The sequence below is a fragment of the Macaca mulatta genome, chromosome 1, assembly GCF_049350105.2.
Source record: "Macaca mulatta isolate MMU2019108-1 chromosome 1, T2T-MMU8v2.0, whole genome shotgun sequence".
NCBI lineage: Eukaryota > Metazoa > Chordata > Mammalia > Primates > Cercopithecidae > Macaca > Macaca mulatta.
The window spans coordinates 118,102,525-118,122,167 of record NC_133406.1 but is presented as its reverse complement, the minus strand read 5'-3'; the positions used below and the strand labels follow the sequence as shown (position 1 = coordinate 118,122,167).

At 43.9% G+C, this 19,643-nt stretch overlaps 1 long non-coding RNA gene and 1 other non-coding gene across 2 annotated transcripts; one reads left to right on the top strand and one right to left on the bottom strand.

Moving 5' to 3' along the window:
• Positions 1-932: 932 nt before the first annotated feature.
• TRNAE-UUC (transfer RNA glutamic acid (anticodon UUC)) lies at positions 933-1,004 on the bottom strand. The gene has a single exon. It is a non-coding gene; the product is annotated as a tRNA-Glu (tRNA).
• An 8,498-nt stretch (positions 1,005-9,502) lies between these two features.
• Positions 9,503-19,426, top strand: LOC144331575 (uncharacterized). The gene is made up of 3 exons (XR_013398855.1): positions 9,503-10,105; positions 11,438-11,865; positions 16,786-19,426. It is a non-coding gene; the product is annotated as an uncharacterized LOC144331575 (long non-coding RNA).
• Positions 19,427-19,643: the final 217 nt, after the last annotated feature.

Here is a 19,643-nt window from a genome sequence, read left to right as displayed (position 1 = left end):
ACCTGGGGATGGGGGCATTTAATAACGGACAGGTGTCTGAGGCAGATGTCTTCAGACTTCCAGGCACCACTTGCCTCTTTGTGGAGCAATCAGGGCAGTCATTCGCAAAAAAACTAAAGACTACTCGTCCTGTTCCACGCAGAGGCATAGTTAACCTTGTAACTGTTCTTTTCGGACCTTCATTCTTCCACGTCCAGATATATGGGGTCTTTGTTGCCCATCTGCTTCAAGTTAGATGAGGAAAATCCTGCCTGAAGGCTTAAGGGTTTGTTAGAAAAATAAATGCTGTTTACAAAAGGTGCATTTTAGGCAAAAGCTCAGTTCTGGAGCTCCAGAATCTACCTATCCCAAGCCCAATACACACCTCCTTTCTCTCCCTCCCTCCTCCTCACACTTGCCTCAGCTGATTCTTCAGGCTGCACATCTCTGAGAAGATGACAATCCCTAGCAGAAGAACAAGAGAACCTTGGACTCTTCTCTCCATGAAGCCGTAGACGCGAGCAGATAGCCTCATTCCGTGGCGGTGTGACTCTGAAGTCACTCAGGTTTTCTGTGCCTCCATTTCCGCATTGTAAAATGGGCCCAATAGGAATGTGTTTCCGAATGGGTTGTTCCAAGTTTAAATAAGACATGGCAGTAAAACATTGAGCCCATGCCCAGATGCATAGTAAACACTCCAAGAGCATTAGTCATTATTACTGTCATCATCACCGGTGGCCTCATTGCAGCTATTATCATTATCTACATCCATCTTTGAAATAATTGCATATCCTTTTAGGGTATGGAGGGATCACAACATATAACATTTCCAAACTGATGAACATTTATTATTACAAATATTGCTGCTGGGAACATATTTCTGTATTTTAATCATCACCTGTGTGTTTCTCTATCAAATCTTCGCACACAATTTGGGGATGTTGCAAAACACGTTCCCTGACCGGGAATCGAACCCGGGCCGCAGCGGTGAAAGCGCCGAATCCTAGCTACTAGACCACCAGGGAAGCCGACAAAAATACCAATTTCCTTGTCTGAAGAAAAAAACAGCAGGTAAATACTAACTTTAAGAGGAGAGCCCAACGAAAAATGGCTCTCTGTGACCCAAGCGGACTGCAGGGCTCCAAGCAATCACTGCCCAGCTGCTCAACACCTCTCACCTCTGACAGCCTGGCCACTGCGTTGGGCTGTATTGAGGCCAGGCCACAAGGAAACTGAGCGGTGCTCCATTCTAGCCTAGCTGTAGCACGGTGTGAGGCAGAGCCAAGCACTTGCTCTCTTTCCGAGCCTCAGTTTCCTTGCCACCAAAGTGCAGACTTGGCTCTCAGTGAGTGATGAGCGGAGTCCTTCTGATTCCTGATCTCTGAACTGGCTCAAGGGGTTCTACCAATAAAAACATGTGTAGGGATCCCCTTTCGCCCCCAACTAGCTCAATTCGTAGAGCATGAAACTCTGAATTGAGCGGTCTTTGGCTCGAGCTCCAGGTGCAGATTTAGGTTCGTTTTCTTTTGTTCAGCCACGCAATTCAACCGGTTCCGCAACTGAGGTCAGGGCGCGAGGAAGCCAAGTGGGCTTCACAGGAAAGACCTCCTTGGTTTCAGAGACATTGTAGCTGTCAGCTTGAAATCTTCAGAAAGAAGATTTCGGCGATAGATGAGAAGATTGGAAATTTCTGGATCTAAAGCTAACGTGACGTCCACCTCATCCGGCGCCCTCGCCTCCGATCCAACTCACGGCGGGCAAACCGGGCCTAGTTCCTAGTGCTCAGCGGGGTTTCAGGTAGTAATGGAACTCCTCCCGTGCTTCTTGTGATCAAAGATGCAGCTAAGTTCCCCCATCCCACCCCTCAGGTCCATTCCCCTCCCTTGAAAAAAAAAGAAAAAGAAAAGGTCATTATGAAACCCACCTTTTGTGTGTGAGGCAAACCTGCTGACCCCACTCTAGCTAAACGACCCGAACACCGCCTCTGGAGGACATATCCACGAAAATCTTAGGCGCCGCCTTGGGCAACTGCATATTGCTGCCTATGACGGATGAAATTCGACTGCATCTCAACATTCCCGCGGCCCCAGGAAAGTGCTGGCAAAAGGCCCCGGGAAGCACCTGCGATCCCTCAGGTAAGAAGACTGCGGATCGCGATAGCGCCAGGCTGAGGGTTCCCCGCCTGCTCCCGAAATGAAGGCCCTGGAGACCCATAACCGGGCTACGGGATCCCGATTCTTTCTGCGGGGTATCCAGTTCCAGAACTAAGCGCCGGTGTGCGGAATTCGCCCGGCTGACACTCTCCGGCTCCCAGAAGCTGCAGCAGCCGGCGGGTTTTGAGCTTCCAAGTCCCGGGCGCAAGGGAGTGTGGACGCCGCCCCTTCAAGGCTGTAGACCCCGCCTCGGGGCCTTTTTCCTGGCGCCGGCAATCAGGGCTCATTCTTTCACAGGGTATCGACCTTCTGGTCCTCCCAGCAGCCGCAGGACCCTCCCTGCCCACCCTTCACCCAAGCCAAGGGGCCTCATCCTTGCTCTTTCCTCACGGGCCCTCCACTTAGGGTGTCAACAGAGGTAGGTCAGGGGAGAAACCTGGATTTCTACACACACCTGGCTACAATGAGATGGCGCTACTCCCCTTCCCCTGCAGAAGCAGACTCAGAAAAAGGTAGTTAAAACAGAAGGTTTCAATAAAATCGAGAGTCTGATAACATAATACCCAAAAGTCCAAGTTTCTATTGAAAATCATTCATCATACCAAGAACCAGGAAAATCTCATACTGAATGAAAATAGACAGCAAATACACACTGGCAATATGATGAGAGAGGTGTTGGGATTGTCTGACAAAGATTTTAAAACAAGCAAGCCTGATGAAAATGCTTTAGTAATTATGAGCACATTTGAAATCAATGGACAAATAGAAAGCCTTAGCAATTAAATACAAGATTTAAAGGAGAACAAAATGGAAGTATTAGAAGTGGAAAATACAACAACCAAAATAAAAAGTCCAGCACATAGGCTGAACAGGAGAATGGATGGTGCACAGCAAAGAAATCCATCCACTGCACATGAAAAAAAAAAGAAGAAATTATACCATCTTAACAGGGAAAGACTAGACTGGGTGAGAAAGTGAACTGAACCTCAGGGACCTGTGAAACTACCTCAAAAGGTCTCACTTTCATGTTGTTACCTATGTCTGGAAGGGGAAGAGGAAGAGGACAAGGCTGAAAACAAAGAAATAAATGGCTAAAAGCTTCTCAGAGTTGGCAAGAGACATAAACCTACAGGTTTGAGAAGCCGTGAGAATCCCAAATGGGATAAAACCCAAAGAGGTCCATGGCAAGACACGTGAAAAAATATAATGTCGGAAATGAAAGACAAAGAAAATATCTTGAAAGCAACAGAGAAAGGTGACACTTTACCTAGAAAGGAAAAACAATTCTGGTGATGATGGATTTCTCATCAGAAACCATAGAGGCAGAAAGAAGTTGCCCAGTGCTTTTCAAGCCGTGAAAGAAAACAATTGTCAGCCCAGACTCCTCTCTCCAGCAGAAACATCTTTCAGGGATTAAGGGGAAAATCAAAACAGTTTCAGATTGAGAAAAGCTAAGGGAATCTCTGACCAGCAGTTCTACCCTAAAAGAAAGGCTAAAGGGACTTCTCTAGACAGAAAGGGAATGATTAAAGAAGGAACCTTGGGACATCAGAAAGAAAATTAAAAAAAAAAAAAAGAGGTAAGCAAAATAGGACTTTCTTCTCTTGAGTTTTCTAAACTATGATTGATGGTTTCAGAAAAAATTGTAGCATCGTTTGATGGGGTTCTAACTCTCCTTAAAGAAAATGTTTGAAACAATTATAAACGGGGAGGGTAAAGAGACCTACAAGGGAGGTAACTCGTCTATCATTCACTGAAACTGATACAATGATACCAGTGTACTGTGTGGTCAGATGCAGATGCACAGACATATGAATATCTGTAAAAATCAAGAGGGCTATGCAAACAGATATACTCAAAAACACTATAGATAAGGCAAAACACTATTCTCAAAGATGTTCAAGTCACCACAGGAAGGTAAGGAAAAGAAAGCATATCCGGAAAACAACACCAGAGAGAACAAACACAAAAGGAAAAATATAATGGCAGACTTAAGGCCTACCATATCAATCATCATATTAAATATCAATGGCCTAAGTACACCAATTATAAGACACAGATTGGCAGAGTAGGTTAATGGACATGACCCAACTACATCCTGGCTACAAAGAGACTACCTTCAAATATGATGATACAGGCAAGTTGAAATCAAAAGGATAGGAAAAGATATATCATGCAAACCTTAGACAAAGGAAAGCAAGACTGGCTATATTAATGTCAGATATAGTATATTTCAGAACAAAGAAACTAATCAGAGACAGAGAGGGACATTAGATAATGAAGAAACAACCAATCCACCAACTCCTCCCCTGACAAAAGTCATAAATGTCTATGCAACAACTGAAAATACTGAACAGAGAACTAGACAAATCCACAAATATAGCTGTATGCTTCAACGTCCCCCTTTCTCACAATTTATACAACAACCAAACAGAAAATCAACAAGAATGTAGAAGAACCCAACAGCATGATCAACCAGCAGGACTTAAATTGACGATTTTAGAACATGCAACCACACCACAATATACACTGTTATGGGATGCATTGTGCCCAGCCCCCTCCCCCAAATTCATATGTTGAAATCAGAACATTAGTAGCAACTAGTGATATACTAATTAAAATCACAATGAGAAATTGCTACATACCTATCAGAATGACCAAAAGAAAAGCTTAACCACATCAAGTTCCGTCAAGGATTCAGAGAAAGCTGGATCACTCATACATTGCTGGTGGGAATGTAAAAGGTTACAGCCACTTTTGGGAATATCTGTATAGTTTTTACTTTTAAAACCATATGTGCAACTACCATACCACTTAGAAATTGCATTCCCTGCATTTATCACAGAGAAATAGAATCTTATGTTCACACAAAATCTGTATACTTAAAGTTTATAGCAGCCTTGTTTTTAATAGGCAAAACTGGGGAAACAATGTATAGATGACTTTCATTAGGAGAATGGTTAAACAAACTATGTTGTATGTCCATAGCATCAAATAGTCCTCATTAATATTTTAAAAAACAACAAACTATTGATACCCACAATAACCTGGATGAATCTCCACAGAATTATGCTGAGTGGACAAAGGGTAATCCCAAAGGTGACATGTAGGATTCTATTTACGTAACATTCTTGAAATGAATAAATTTTATATGAATGGGCAATAGGTTAGTAGTTGCCAGGGGTTAAGGAGGGAAGGAGGAGCAGCACTGAAGAGACAGGGTCACGGCTATAAAAAAAAGTGACATGACGAATCCTGGTGTTGATGGAAATGTTCTGTACCTTGCTTGTATCAATGTCAAGCTCCTGGTACTGTTGCATTTACAATACATTTGCAGTATTTACAAATATTACAATTTTGGAAACATTACGAAGATGTTACCATTGGAGGAAACTGAGTAAAGGGTACAAGGGACCTCTCTTTTTCTCTCTGAGTTCTTAAGATTGTATGTGAATTATTAAAACATAAAAATTAACTTAAAAATCCCAAGTATATTTCTCCTTGACTAATCATGCCTTTGCTTAAAAACATTAAAGCAACAATATTTTTCCCAACACCCGTCATTTTCTTAAAGACAGTTCTAACAAAAGCTGTTCTTAGAGTTTTTCCTAAAACTTTAAAACTTCTAGTAGTCCTTACTGTTCTTCTTTGAGAGCCTTCCACGGTTTTGTTTTATTTATTTATTTTACACCTTTCAAAAGAATAAAGACAAAAACTGGCAACTGGCATATAATACTATATTAGTTCTCCAGAGAAAGAAAATGAGCAGGATACACACACACACACACAGAAGCAGAGAAGCCCAAGTTCTACTCTGAGTAAGCTCTAGACCTAGGAGAGTCGAATACAGTTCAAGACCAAGTCCAAGGCTTAAGGCAGAAGACTGACGTCCCAGCTCAAAGACAGTGAAGCAGAAAAACTTCTTTCTTAACCCTTCATCCTATTCAAGCGGTCCATGGGTTGTATGAGGCCCACTCACACTCAGGAGGGCAATCTGCTTCACTCAGTTTACTGATTCAAATGTCAGTCTCCTCCAGAAACACCCTCAGAGACACAGTGAGAAATCACGTCTAACCAAATATCTGGGCATCCCCTGGCCCAGTCAAACTGACACAAAAATTAACCTTCACAAATACTCTCAATAGAAGTGACTAAAAAATGTAGCATCATGTCCTGCCTGTTTAACCCATGACAATTAATATATTCCAGCATAACATTGGCTTCTGTTCCCTTACTGTAGCAACACGTAGGAGTTTCATTTAATGTGAGGATAATTTTGACATTATGGAGTCGTACATGCCATTGCCACTTGTGGATTGTCATTTTGCCATGGCTTTCTTATACAAAATATCAATAAACTGGATACTTTGATAATGTAAGTTTGAATTTCATTCTAGCTGCATAAGTCACTTTCCATTTTGATAAAGCCTAGAAATATTTTTGTTTATCTCCTGAATATTGGTAATGCATACCTATTGTGGGGCCCACTCTCAATCTCATGGTTTCCTTTATTTTCATTCAGATCTCAATAGATATGCCTGGGCTGCTTGAATGTCACTGGAAATGGCCCGTGGCCGTGTCCATCTATCAGAGTCCAGTAAAATCCTGGCCATGGAATGGGGGGATGGAAAGTGAGAACCACCAAACTCAGCAAACAAACACTCAGTTTAAACCTCTGTGCTAAGAGATGATCAGACTCTATCATGGCTTCTAATAGCATATGACCATGTCCCGTGGATGACCCTAGGCTCCCATGACAAAGCCTACCTAAGAAAGCTCAAGGCTGCCAGGGGAACTTACTTTAATTCTAGCCAATACCTGCTGATGATGGTAGGTTCATTCTTATAGCACTTACTAAGAAGGGAATCCTCTTCCAGCCCTTTGAGGAATGTGTGTATCTCCTAGGGACTCCAGTGTGTCTTTCCCCAGGATCTGAAAGCCATTCCTTTGAGGGGTAGTCCTCAGGAAGGACTGAGTCTCCGTCTTCTGGTCTCTGTGGGAGGTTAGAATCCTAACGTCTAATATTGCCAGCTGGCAGACACAGCTGTCCTGATGGGGCAGAAGCTTACAATGACCAATCTTTTGTAATGTTTCACTTGTGCCCCGCCCTCTCCCCTGCCTTACTCTCTGATCAGAATGCCATCACCTCTGCACAAATGCGATGGAGCTCAGCCCCTTTCTCTATGGTCAGTAGTTACTGAATAAAATCTGTTTTCACAGCTTTGACTAATGTCTAGCTTTATCTTTGAGAAAATAAGCGTGAGCAATTGTTTTCAGTGACATGGCAGCTGCAAAGAGAGGCACAGACATGGCAGGAGAGGGAGGAATCATCTGACCCTTCTCATTTCATATGAATCATGGTGTTTATGAGCTTGAGACTTGGCAGGGTTGTCCTGCTGTATCACTCCATGGCTCTGCAGCGGGACTTGAATAGGCTGGTGGTGACACTTGGTGTGACCACAGCTACCTTCAAAGATGCCATTAAGGGTTCACAAAAAAATGAAAGGAAACATAGAAAAACTGATTTTGAAAGTTGTTGCCTCTCCTGCTTCCTCATACAGAGTGTGTATGATATTGCTGTGTGATGTTAGTTGGACTGCAATTTAGCACAACAGCTGTTCTAATAATTGGCAGTTTCTTATCGAGTTAAGCCTACCTGAAAAGGAAGCACACTTGCTTTTATTGATAACCCCCATAAAATGAGCAATACATCCAACAAGGCTTCTACCAAAAATGTTCTTATTAACCTCATTTTTATACTAAGGAAAAACTGGGTACAACACAAGTCTTCATCAACAGAAGAATTTAATACCGATACTCATAAAACAATCCCAGAAGTTCACTCGATAACATCAAAACAAGAAACCCACACTGGTGCCACTGATGGCAGAAAATCATGATATAAAAATGAGAGAGACAAGAGAAAGAAAATGTACTATAGCCATAGTAGTGGGTAAAAGCCAAAGACCTCAGTTTCTACTCATAATATTTGGTAGAAGAACTGAAGGAACATGAGCCAATAGCTCTAAGGGCCCAGGTCTGCAAAAAGGTGCCTGTTGGGTGCAGGGTTCTGTTGGCTCCAATGATGTATCGCAAATGGCTCATTCTGTTGGCTCCAATGATGTATCTCAAATGGGCTAATTTTTATGGACATAGCCACTGCAGAAATCTATCAAAGAATAATAAAGGGATAGCTATTTGTGTGTTGATTTACCATTGTATTGGAGGGAGAACAGGCATTAGATTGGTTTGGTCAAACAAAAGCAAAACCAAGATTTATGAAGAAAAGAGGAAAGGGGAGAAGAAAAAAATCATCTGGGACCTTTGTGATTTTGCTCCCCTTGGATAAACGACTTGACAGAAAGCTGTCAAAGAGGTCACTGTGGCACATCTTCTCTGGACCCGCATGGCTTGGTCACCGTAGAAAATAATTACAGATGTTGGAGGACTTTAAAACATCCTAGAAGTTTAGCAGCTCATCCTATGCCACAGAATATCTGTGTGTAATGTCCACCATGTCCTTCAGTTGTTCACCCCCTCAGTTAAGCCAGGAGGATGCCCCTCCCCTCAGTGGAATATCATACATCGATGTGTAGAAAAGTTTGTTGTGCCGGCAAGTAAACGACAAAAGGGACATTAATAGAATTGGGAAACAAATTGGAATATGAAATTTGCAAATTTATCTTCCCATGGAAGATAAATTTGCAGAATGTACTCAAATAAGAAGCATTACATAAATGCTGTAGTGTAAAACTGGCACATCCTGTTCTCTACACTATAGAAATATCTGCAGGAGTGACCAAAAATATGTGTACAAGAATAGTGGAGATTGCAGCATCATTTGTAATCCTAAAGCCATGAAACCCACCTCATTTCAAAAACATCTTGAAAAGGGTTAAATAAATCATGCACAAACAGAGGAAGAAATGCTGTTTTCACAAGCAATGGCGAGGATCACCATGAGGATGACTGATTCCACTGGTCACATTACTGATAGAAGAATCACTAAACCCAGGCACATGCTAGGGACAGAATACTACTGCAATAGGTCTCCTATTATTAAACATGAAAAAGTCCAGGCACTTTACTCCCCCAAGCCTTCCATGGGAGCAAAGAACATTTTTATCACACTAGAAGTGAGTCCCTGTCTAAGGTCTCTGGGATTCCTGAGTTTGACAGGTACAAGGCACCATGGCCCTTGCCAAACCTCAGACTTAAGAAGTTGGGGAAGAGGACATGTGTGTCTCCTGATTAGGCTGGAGTTTGTCCCATCCCGCGGGATCGTCAATGTAGACCCTAGAAGAGGGAGTGGGAACTCGGGGGGACAAGAGACACGAGAAATGGAGACAAGACAGTATCCTGATCAAGTCTCGTTTATTGGTGGCAGCGTAATGCCTTATATAGACCAGCAGGGGCGGAGGTTGGGCCAGGGCTATGATGGTGGCCCTGCGGTGGGAGTGGCCAGGTAGGTTTCCCTTTCTTGGGTCGGAGGTCATGTTGCGCCTGCGCCATCGGTTGGTAATTTTCCCCGGCGCTGAATGGCGCCTGCGCTGTAAGTTGATCATCTTCCCCAGCGCGGGAAGATGGGTGATGAAGAACCCCGAAGAGCGCCATTTTGTACTGGCCTATGAGATATCAGTACAGGGAAGAAAGTAAATCTAGGGAGGAGGCATAGAGCAGAAACTTATAGAGCTCAGGCATCAGTTGTCAATTATTATCGCTATGGCCGGGCCATGCGGCTCTGAACAGGAGTTGATTGTATATCAACAGAAACAGGTTAAAACAACAAAGCGAGGCGTCCGGGGACCACCAGCCTTTCTGTTAACAGAGGAAGGCGCTAACTGATTGCGCCACAGAGACCACTACTACTGATTCTACTGGGCGCTACATGTAGGGCACACCCACCAAACTCTCCCCATCCCTTCTGTCCTGAGGGCCTGCCCTCCGGAGGGAAAACCCAAGAGATTAGAGCGGTGAGTCGCACTGATCACGTTGCACACCCGCGGGTTGGGAGATTCTGGAGCCAGAAGGACAGCCTAATGGCCTTCGCCGGCCCTGCCCCTCCCCTGCTTCAGAAGCTCCCGGAAACGCCCCGTCTGCGACCCGGGCCCCAGCCGCCTGGGGGCCCAAGGGAAGCTGAACGCCCGGTGGGCTCCCAGGATGCCTCTTCCCGTTCTTTGCGCCGCTTTCACCCAGTGAGGGAGCTTGTGCCCACCCTGCCCAGTCGCTTTCGGGGCCGCTGCGGAGCTTTCGCTGCCGTCTTTGGATCCTGTGTCCGCAGGGGGGGTGATGAGAGTCGCTCTTGCTCCCCTCGCGGGGAGCAGGGTCTGCCACGCACCAGGGTCGTCGCCTTTAGATTTTAGTCCTTTGAAGAGTCCTGAGAATGTAAATCATGAACTAGTTTTCTATGGGGAAGTTTTGTTTTGTTTTGCGACAGGGTCTCACTTGGTCGCCCAGGCTGGAGTGCAGTGGTGCAAACAAGGCTCACTGCAGCCTCGACCTCCCGGGGCCAAGTGACCTTCTTACCTCAGTCCCTAAGTAGCTGAGAAGACAGGCGCGCGCCACCACGCCCGGCTAATTTTTGTATTTTTTGTAGAGACAGGATTTCGACATGTTGCGGAGGTTCATCATGAAGGGGAAGTAAGCTCCTTTTTTTTTTTTTTTTTTTTTTTTTTTTTGAGACGGAGTCTCACTCTGTCGCCCAGGCTGGAGTGCAGTGTCGGGATCTCGGCTCACTGCAAGCTCTGCCTCCTGGGTTCACGCCACTCTTCTGCCTCAGCCTCCCGAGTAGCTGGGACTACAGGCGCCCGCCACCTCGCCCGGCTACTTTTTTGTATTTTTTTAGTAGAGACGGGGTTTCACCGCGTTAGCTAGGATGGTCTCGATCTCCTGACCTCGTGATCCGCCCGTCTCGACCTCCCAAAGTGCTGGGATTACAGGTTTGAGCCACCGTGCCCGGCTGTAAGCTCTTTTTAGAAAGCATTTATTCCGATTGATTTCTCGGCATCCTCTGGGGCGCGCAAGGGGCGAGGCCTCCAGTGGCCTCTCTTCCCGCTCTGAGGCAGGGAGCTGCCGGGGCTCAGCTGCGCTGTTTTCGTGTGCCTGTCTGGGGCAGGAGGCCGGAGCCGGCCAAGGGTTGAATCCAACAGGGAATTGCCAGGAGGAGGGCAAGGAAGTCGATAGAGGCGTGGACCTGGGAGGCTAAACTTCGCAGTAGCTTTGTGCAGCGCTAAGGACTGCACACGGGAGACGTGAGAAGTGTGTTTTTTTGTTGTTTTTTTTTGTTTGTTTGTTTTTTGTAGCAGAATGGGGAAGAAAGGGAGGAAAAACGGAGAGACAGCACGAAAGAACGAAATCTACGCGGACCCTTAGGTCTCCAAAACGAAAGCAGCCCTGCATTAAGTTTGAAGAAAGAGCCCGGCGCGCTTCAGCTCCTGCGGCTCGCGGTTATCATACTGTGTTTAATACTCTACGCTGTGGCCGCAGGAGGCTTGGCTTGGAATCCAAGTCATGGCAACGTCCATTCTTGAGTGCAGCGCTCTTCTTTCCCTTTCGCCTCCAACCTGAGCCTAGGCTGCGCCGTTGACCTGCGGCTAGAGAGGTCACAACTTTCCTGTGGCTTAGAACTCTCGGTAGAGTCGAGAACAGAGGGAACTCCTACCCTGCAGGCCTAGGGGTCCGGTTATCTTGAAAGGCTTTTGCTTCCTCTCTGAGCAAGTACAACACCCAAAAGGTGAGGTGCCCCCTGTTAGCCTTATTGGAATCTTTTACTGTTGGCCTGATGTGGCCCTACCCGTTTTTCTGGCTCAGATATTTCAAAAATCCGTGGGGCCTTTTCAGGCCAAATCAGAAATGGACAAGAGAAGACGAGAGTTCGCACTCCAACTGGCTATTTTAAATAAAACCGAAAGAGTACAATAAAATCTAAAGTTAATGACATTCTCCAACCCCAATTTTAAATTTTGTTTGTATTTATTTATTTATTTATTTTTGCTATCAGTAAATGACTGAAGTATAATCCACAGAGACCAAAGTGCACCAATCTTAAGTGTGCAGCCCAGTGCATTTTGACAAAAGAAACCATCACCTAGATCAAGTTACAGGACAGTTTCAACAGACCAAAAAGTCGTGCGAGCCCCTTTTCAGTCAATCCTCACCCCATCCCCACTTAGGCAATCGCCATTTGATTTCTATCTCTGTGGTATACTTTTGCTTCTTGTAGAAATCACATAAAGGACTATACTGATTGTGCCTGCGTTTTTCTTTTTTTTTTTTTTTAATGCAACAATGGTTATGAGATGCTTCCATTTTATGGCATGTATCTCAGCTCTTTGGTGTTATTAATGAGTGCTATTCCAACATGTGAATATACTAGAGTTGATGGACAATTGGGATATTTCTAGTTTTGGCTATTGTGAATAAGGTGTTTGCAAATATTCTACTATGGGCCTTTTTATGGGTCTGTGCCTTCATTTCTGTTGAGTATAAACCTAGTAATAGAGTGGCTGGGTCATGAGTGGCTGGGTCAACTGTATTAGAAACTATTAGACAGTATTTTAGAATGGTGGCACTATTGTATTCTCTTTTATCTTTTTATTTTATTTTATTTTATTTTTGAGACAGTCTCACTTTGTCACCCAGGCTGGAGTGCAATTGCACGATCTCTGCTCACTACAACTTCTGCCTCCCAGGTTCAAGCAATTCTCCTACTTCAACCTCAACCTCCCAAGTAACTGGGATTACAGGTGCCCATCACAACACCTGGCTAATTTTTGTATTTTTAGTAGAGACGGGGTTGCGCCACATTGGCCAAGCTGGTCTTAAACTCCTGACCTCAAGTGATCCACCCAGCTCAGCCTCCCAAAGTGCTGGAATTACAGGCATGAGCCACCACTCCCCGCTGTACTGTTATATTCTCTTGCCAGCAACAAGAATTACACTTGCTCTGCATTTTTATAAGCCAGTGGTTTTCCCTGTCTCTTAAATGTTACTCATTCTGATGGGTGTGTAGTGGTGTATCATGGCATTTTAAATTTGTTTCCTGAATGAGTAATGAAGCCAAGAATCCTTTCTTATGCCATTTGGCCATTAAGAAATTCTCTTTGGTAAACAAACACCATTCAAGTGTTTTGCCTATTTTAAATTGGCTTGACTCTTTTATCCTCCCCACATTATACACAAACTTTTCTATTAGAATAGAAAAGTTGAGGAGATAGTATACAAAATGGAGTAAAGAGGATGGAATGGGTTTTTGGAAACCAATTCACACTTTAAAGTTGTTTTAATATCCCCCATCCCCAAAGAACAATGTATGTTTTCCAAAGACATTCCCTTATTGAAATATGCAGAGAAAGTGTGGGATAAAAGAGCATATACTAAACTCCTCAGAACGAGTTTCTGGAAGTGGACAGGGAAATGGGAGTGGGATAAACAGAGAAAAGAAGGAAAGACAGTAAGGGCCTTGCTCAGAGCAGCCACCATAATGTGCCCTGAGCTAAGGTACATGATTACCTTCTTCCTGTGCACCTGAGATCTAAGAAAATATATTAACTAATCAGGGACATGGAATTTCAAAAACACTACAGGAAAACAAAACATTTACCCAGACAGACCAGTCTAGTTAAGAAAGGCAGGAAGAGATTTTATAAACAAAGCAAAAACACAGAAATCATACAATGAGGTGGTGAGAATGAGACTAACCATGCCCGTCATCTCCAACATAACACTAATTACTGCTAATTATTGCCTGGTGGTGGCGCCAGGAAGAAGTTGTTAGTAAGGCTGCTATTATGGCTAATTCCATGATTAGGAAAGCACACCTGAGCTGAAGTGCCTGCCATATGGGAAAGAGTGCAGGTCAAACAGATATTAAATGAAAATTGGGGAAAATGGTAGCAAACAAAAGCAGTGCTTTTAAATCCAGGAAGGATTGAAATTGTACAATTTCATGGAAATCCTATTGTCTTTATCAGGAGAATGACTACACAAGGTTTATTAACTGGGGGGAAATGCTTTAAATCCATTAAAACTATAATGGATTTAAGTCTCTCAGATTGGATAGAAAAGGAAATGCCAGCTCTAATGGTTTAATGGGCGGAAAAGGGTTAAATATTCAAAGCAGGCCTTTTCGGGAATTCGAAAGAGGTATAGGAGGAGAGAAGCTCAATTTTCACCCTGGTCTCCTGGAGTATCCCAGGCATAGTTCCAAGAGTTCAGCTTTCCAAACCGGGGTCCCGGTGTTCTTATGGCCTTTTTTGCAGGAAGTAATGATGTTCGTGTCAAGGTTGGGAGGAAAGGGTTTGGGAGGCACCAAGCAATGGGGAGGCAAAGAGAAGACATCAAGGAGCAAGGCAAGAACTTTCCACAGGCTCACACTGGATATAGGACCAGAGACAAGAAATTGGGTGAATTTCTGATGTTTTCCTACAGAGGTTTGTTATCCAGTTGCACAGAGCCTACTCAGAATAAGGCTTTTTCAAGTCAGCTCTTTTAATGTGAAGCCATAACTTTGTGGTGTTGCCTGATGCAAATCTCCACTGCAAGCCTTTGCTCTGGGTGTCTCTTTTGGTAGCCTCATCAAAGAGAACATGGCAAAAATCTTGACTCCTTTCCCCAAGTCTGTGTCTTAACTGTGTCCAAGGCTGCAGAGCTTGGGGTCAGGAGGCATTGGCGGTTCAGTGGTAGAATTCTCACCTCCCACACGGGAGACCTGGATTCCATTTCCGGCAAATGCAGTGTCCTGTCTTTGTGCCCTGTGGTTTTTACAGTTACTTACTGTAATTGTCCCTCAGGGAGGTCACAGCCTCTCTAATAAAGAAAAAAAAAAAAAAAAAAAAGAAGCTACTGTATAGTCCTTGGGTTCTTTCCCTAGTGGAATTTATCTTTCCTTTTTAAAATTTTTGTTTGTCTGTTTGAGACAGAGTCTCAGTCTGCCACCCAGATTGGAGTGCAGTTGCACGATCCTGGGTCACTGCAACTTCCACCTTCCGGGTTCAAGCAATTCTCATGCCTCAGCCTCCTAAGTAGCTGGAATTACAGGCATGTGCCACCATTTCCTGCTAATTTTCCTATTTTCAGTAGAGACGGGGTTTCACCATGTTGGATTGGCTGATCTTGAACTCCTGACCTCACATAATCCACCAACCTCGGTCTCCCAAACTCCTGGGATTACAGGGTGAGCCCGGCCCCAGAGTGGAATTTATCTAAGCAGGGACTTTGCAGAGACAGTTTTGAAGCAGCCAGTGGGTCTGGTTGGTCTCTATGTTTCTACATATTTGGCGCTAAAACCGGAGCAACTTTTATCATCTCTGCTGTCAGATCCCTGCAATACAAAGAGTCACCTGATCACTGATTCTTTGCCTGGACCTTGGGTAGACCATTGGACCACATCTTGCGATGGAGTGTGGCTCAAGAAATGACATTCCTGAAAGAAGAGAAGCTGTGGGGTTGGGCAAACACACTCAGTGGTGGGGGACTGGGGCCCAGGGAAAGGGGAGGCATGTGGAGAGGACCCCCTCCTGTCGAGGAAGGCCCAGTCTTTGGTGGTCTTGGCAAAATGAAGGATGGGCCCCAGGTGGAGAGCAGCACATCCACAGAACTCATTTCTATCACCCCTGTTTGTTTTACACTCCACCAGGCAAATCTTCTGTCTAGCAAATCTTCTATCTAGGGATAGAGTCTAGCTCTGTCGCTGGGGTGTAGTGTAGTGTGCGATCTCGGCTCATTGTAACCTCTGCCTCCAGGGTTCAAACGATTCTCCTGTCTCAGCCTTCTGAGTAGCTGGGATTACAGGCATGCACTGCCACGCCCAGCTAATTTTTGTATTTTTAATAGAGACGGGGTTTCACCATGTTGGCCAGGATGGTCTCGATCTGTTGATGCAGAAATGGAGACAGGGCAAATGGAAAACTCTTTCAAGCAAAATTTTGGGACCCTGGACTGATCTCTGTTTTTCCTCCTACAACCTGCCACACCTGCTATTTTCTCACCTCTGTGGATGGAAACTGCATCCTTCCATATGCTCAGTCCAAAAATCTTTGAGTTTTCTTCGACTGCTGATCTTTCCTTCACACCCTATAGCTGTTTAGTCAAGAATTCACATTATGCTGAGCAATCAGGTGTGGTCCTTAATCCACATCATCCTTTCCCCCCAGTTAATAAACCTTGTGTAGTCATTCTCCTGATAAAGACAATAGGATTTCCATGAAATTGTACAATTTCAATCCTTCCTGGATTTAAAAGCACTGCTTTTGTTTGCTACCATTTTCCCCAATTTTCATTTAATATCTGTTTGACCTGCACTCTTTCCCATATGGCAGGCACTTCAGCTCAGGTGTGCTTTCCTAATCATGGAATTAGCCATAATAGCAGCCTTACTAACAACTTCTTCCGGGCGCCACCACCAGGCAAATGTCATAGGATTTAATAGGTAAAGAATCATAGGATCGCCCTATTGCTTGGTGTTATAAAATGAATAGTTTTCCCCTGAATTCATATGTTGAAAGCTTAACCCCAGATTTGACTATGTTTAGAGATAGAGCTTTAAGGAGGTAATTAAGGTTAATGAGGCCATACAAGTGGGGCCCTAATCTGGTAGGAATGGTGTCCTATAAGAAGAGGAAGGGCATCAAAGAATCTCTCTCTTTCTCCACAGAGGCACGGAGGAAAAGCTGTGGGAGCACAAAGCAAGAAAGTGGCCTTCTGCAAGCCAGGAAGAGAGGCTTCCCCAGAAACCAACTCTTCGTGCACGTCCATCTCTGACTTTTGGCCTCCAGAACTTTGAGGAAAAAAAAAGTCTGTTGTTAAACCACCCAACCTTTCATATCTTTCTATGGCAGCCTGAGCTGACTAACACCCTTGGTAGGTGGGGGACATTCACCTTATTGGGCTACACAATGTGAAATTAAAGTAACTTCAGCAATAGGTACCATCTAATTTCATTGTATAGACACTGTGTCTTTTGCACTAATATTGCCTTTTTTAGTTGTATGTGTATTGATGCCTGGGCCTAGCATTACAAGACCAGTCGAAATGGGAAGAAAGAAAAGAAGGTGGGAAAGATATCAAGTTCCATAATTGCATCCTCTACCCACATCCAGTTCTCAGAATCTTTTCCACTGGAGGCCGCACCTGTGTACCCCCTCAAATTCAATCTGCGCACATAATCATTTAGACAACCAAGGCAACTTTTCCAATTTTCAGCATCACATGCTTGGGGAAACAAGTATTTCAATCACTAATTTAAATATTCATTGAGATAACTGTTCTGAGGTTGATGAAAAATGTGGTGTATCCATGTACTGTTGCCTTCTCCTGGGTCAAGAGTGTTGTCTTTACTCTGTTGGCTCACATTTGACCAGAAATTGTAGTCCCAGCAAATCTTAGTAGCTGCTCAGGAAGCCTGTTTTAAGATAGACCCAAAGTTAAGATTACCCAAACTCAATCTTGTTCTAAGACTAGTATACTGATTGAGGAGAAAGAGCCTCATGATAAAAATTCAACTAGAGCTGTGGGTGACAGTTGTGTGTCTCCTACTAGTCTGGGCCCAGGTTTCTCTTGAGCACCTAATGAATAGGCTCATTTGTAGGGATCGTCAAGATGTTCACTATGTCTACCTCAGAGCCTCAAAAGAAGTGATCAGCTAACAGAATTTGTGTAGTATCCTGAAGGGAAATTAATCCAGAAATAGAGGAGAATATAAAGATTTTTTAAATCAGACATGTGATTCAACAGTAGTTTAAGATGTAGAAATCTGTAAGAGACAGTTATTCCCACTCTAATGACAAGAAAATGCTGTATGGTCTGCGAAATCATGTGTTTTGATCTCACCAAAGAGCGAAGTTGCAAAGCAACTGAAGTCCAAAGCATGAGACACCCCCTATAGAAGGACAAACACATGAAGCGGTTCATCATCTTTGACAGATAATGGAAGGAAAAGATGGCAGCCATAAATGTTGGTTGGAGATAATCTCTGAAGTTTTCATCGTTTCTTAAAGGCCAAGTGTGAACTATTGTGACAGCTTAGAATCTCTGAGAGTCCCAGATACGTAGCATGTTTTTTGCCCATTTGCTGGGTCTTTCCTCTCACATCCTCAGTGCTGACAAGACACGCGTGGCAGGGGAAGCAAATTTCTTGAGTTTGCCACAGTGATGTAGGCATATAGGTTATTATCAGCCACCACCAGAGTACAGGTACAATACCTGGTTGCTTCTCTCACATGAAACAAAAGGCATCTACCACTGATGCTGGAGCAAGGAACCACTCCAACCCTTGGCCCCAGGTATAGGCCAGCTGCTGCGGTAGAGTTAGACACAAAAGCTGTCTATACTGGACAAGGGGAGGAGATGTGCTCTTGCCCAAGACTTCCCATCATTGAAAGGTAGAGTTCCAATACCCCAAGGGGATGTCACAGGAACACTAGGACTCAGGCATCCATGGCCTGAGGTTTGGTACACATTCAATGCAATCAGTAATATGAGTTGGCTTCAATCAATCAACTGAGTTGGTTGCAGACCCTTTCCTTTAATGAGGAAAACCTGTGATGTGGGTACAAAGTTTCCACGTCCAGAAAGATTGGCCTTGTCCTTAAGGATATTATATTGATTGGGATTTCTCTCAGCCTCCTTAAGTTGTGTTTACCATTATTAAAATTAAGTGACATTCACTTGGATTAAGTGGTAATAAAAACAAGATGTGAGAATTTCTAGTGATTTTTGATCCCAAGCCTGGTATCACTGTTGGGCCTTCATGTGTGTACTTGAAAACAAAACATGTACAATTGTTGCACTGGTTTGAAGATTTTAATGGTGAAAGCAACCTAATCAGTAATCAGTAGCATATCTAGACACCAATCTTGGAAATATGTGATTATGCTCTTTTAAAATAGCTGAAAAGAAGGCTGGGTGTGGTGGCTCATTCCTATAATTTTAGCACTTTGGGAGGTCAAGTCGGGCAGATCACTGAAGGCCAGAAGTTCAAGGCCAGAAGCCTGGCCAACACGGCAAAACCCCATCTTTACTAAAAACACAAAAATCAGCTGGGCATGGTGGTGCCCACCTGTAATTCCAGTTACTCGGGAGGCTGAGGCAGGAGAATCCCTTGAACCCAGGACTCGAAGCTTGAGGTTGCAGTGAGCTGAGATCCTGCCAGTGTACCCCAACCTGGGTAACAGAGGGAGATTTTGTCTCAAAATAAATAAATAAAATAGTGGGAAAAAAAATGACTGTGTGTTTATTCTCACTTTGTTCTTGTTTTGTTGTATAGTATTTAAATAAAAGGAGATTATTTATCCTCATACTGAATTTCCAAAACTGGTATTTGCATTTAGCATTTTGTTAAATGATGGAGAGAAAATTTAATTGTCTTACTTTGAAAAGTTTGGCATAGGTTCTGTCACCTTTTTGATGCTTTCTATCACAGTTCTGTCATTAGAATGCTGGCAACTAGTTACATGCAAGGAGTATCCTAACCACTTTAATACAGTGGTTTGAAGTGCTGTAGGCTGTAACCAC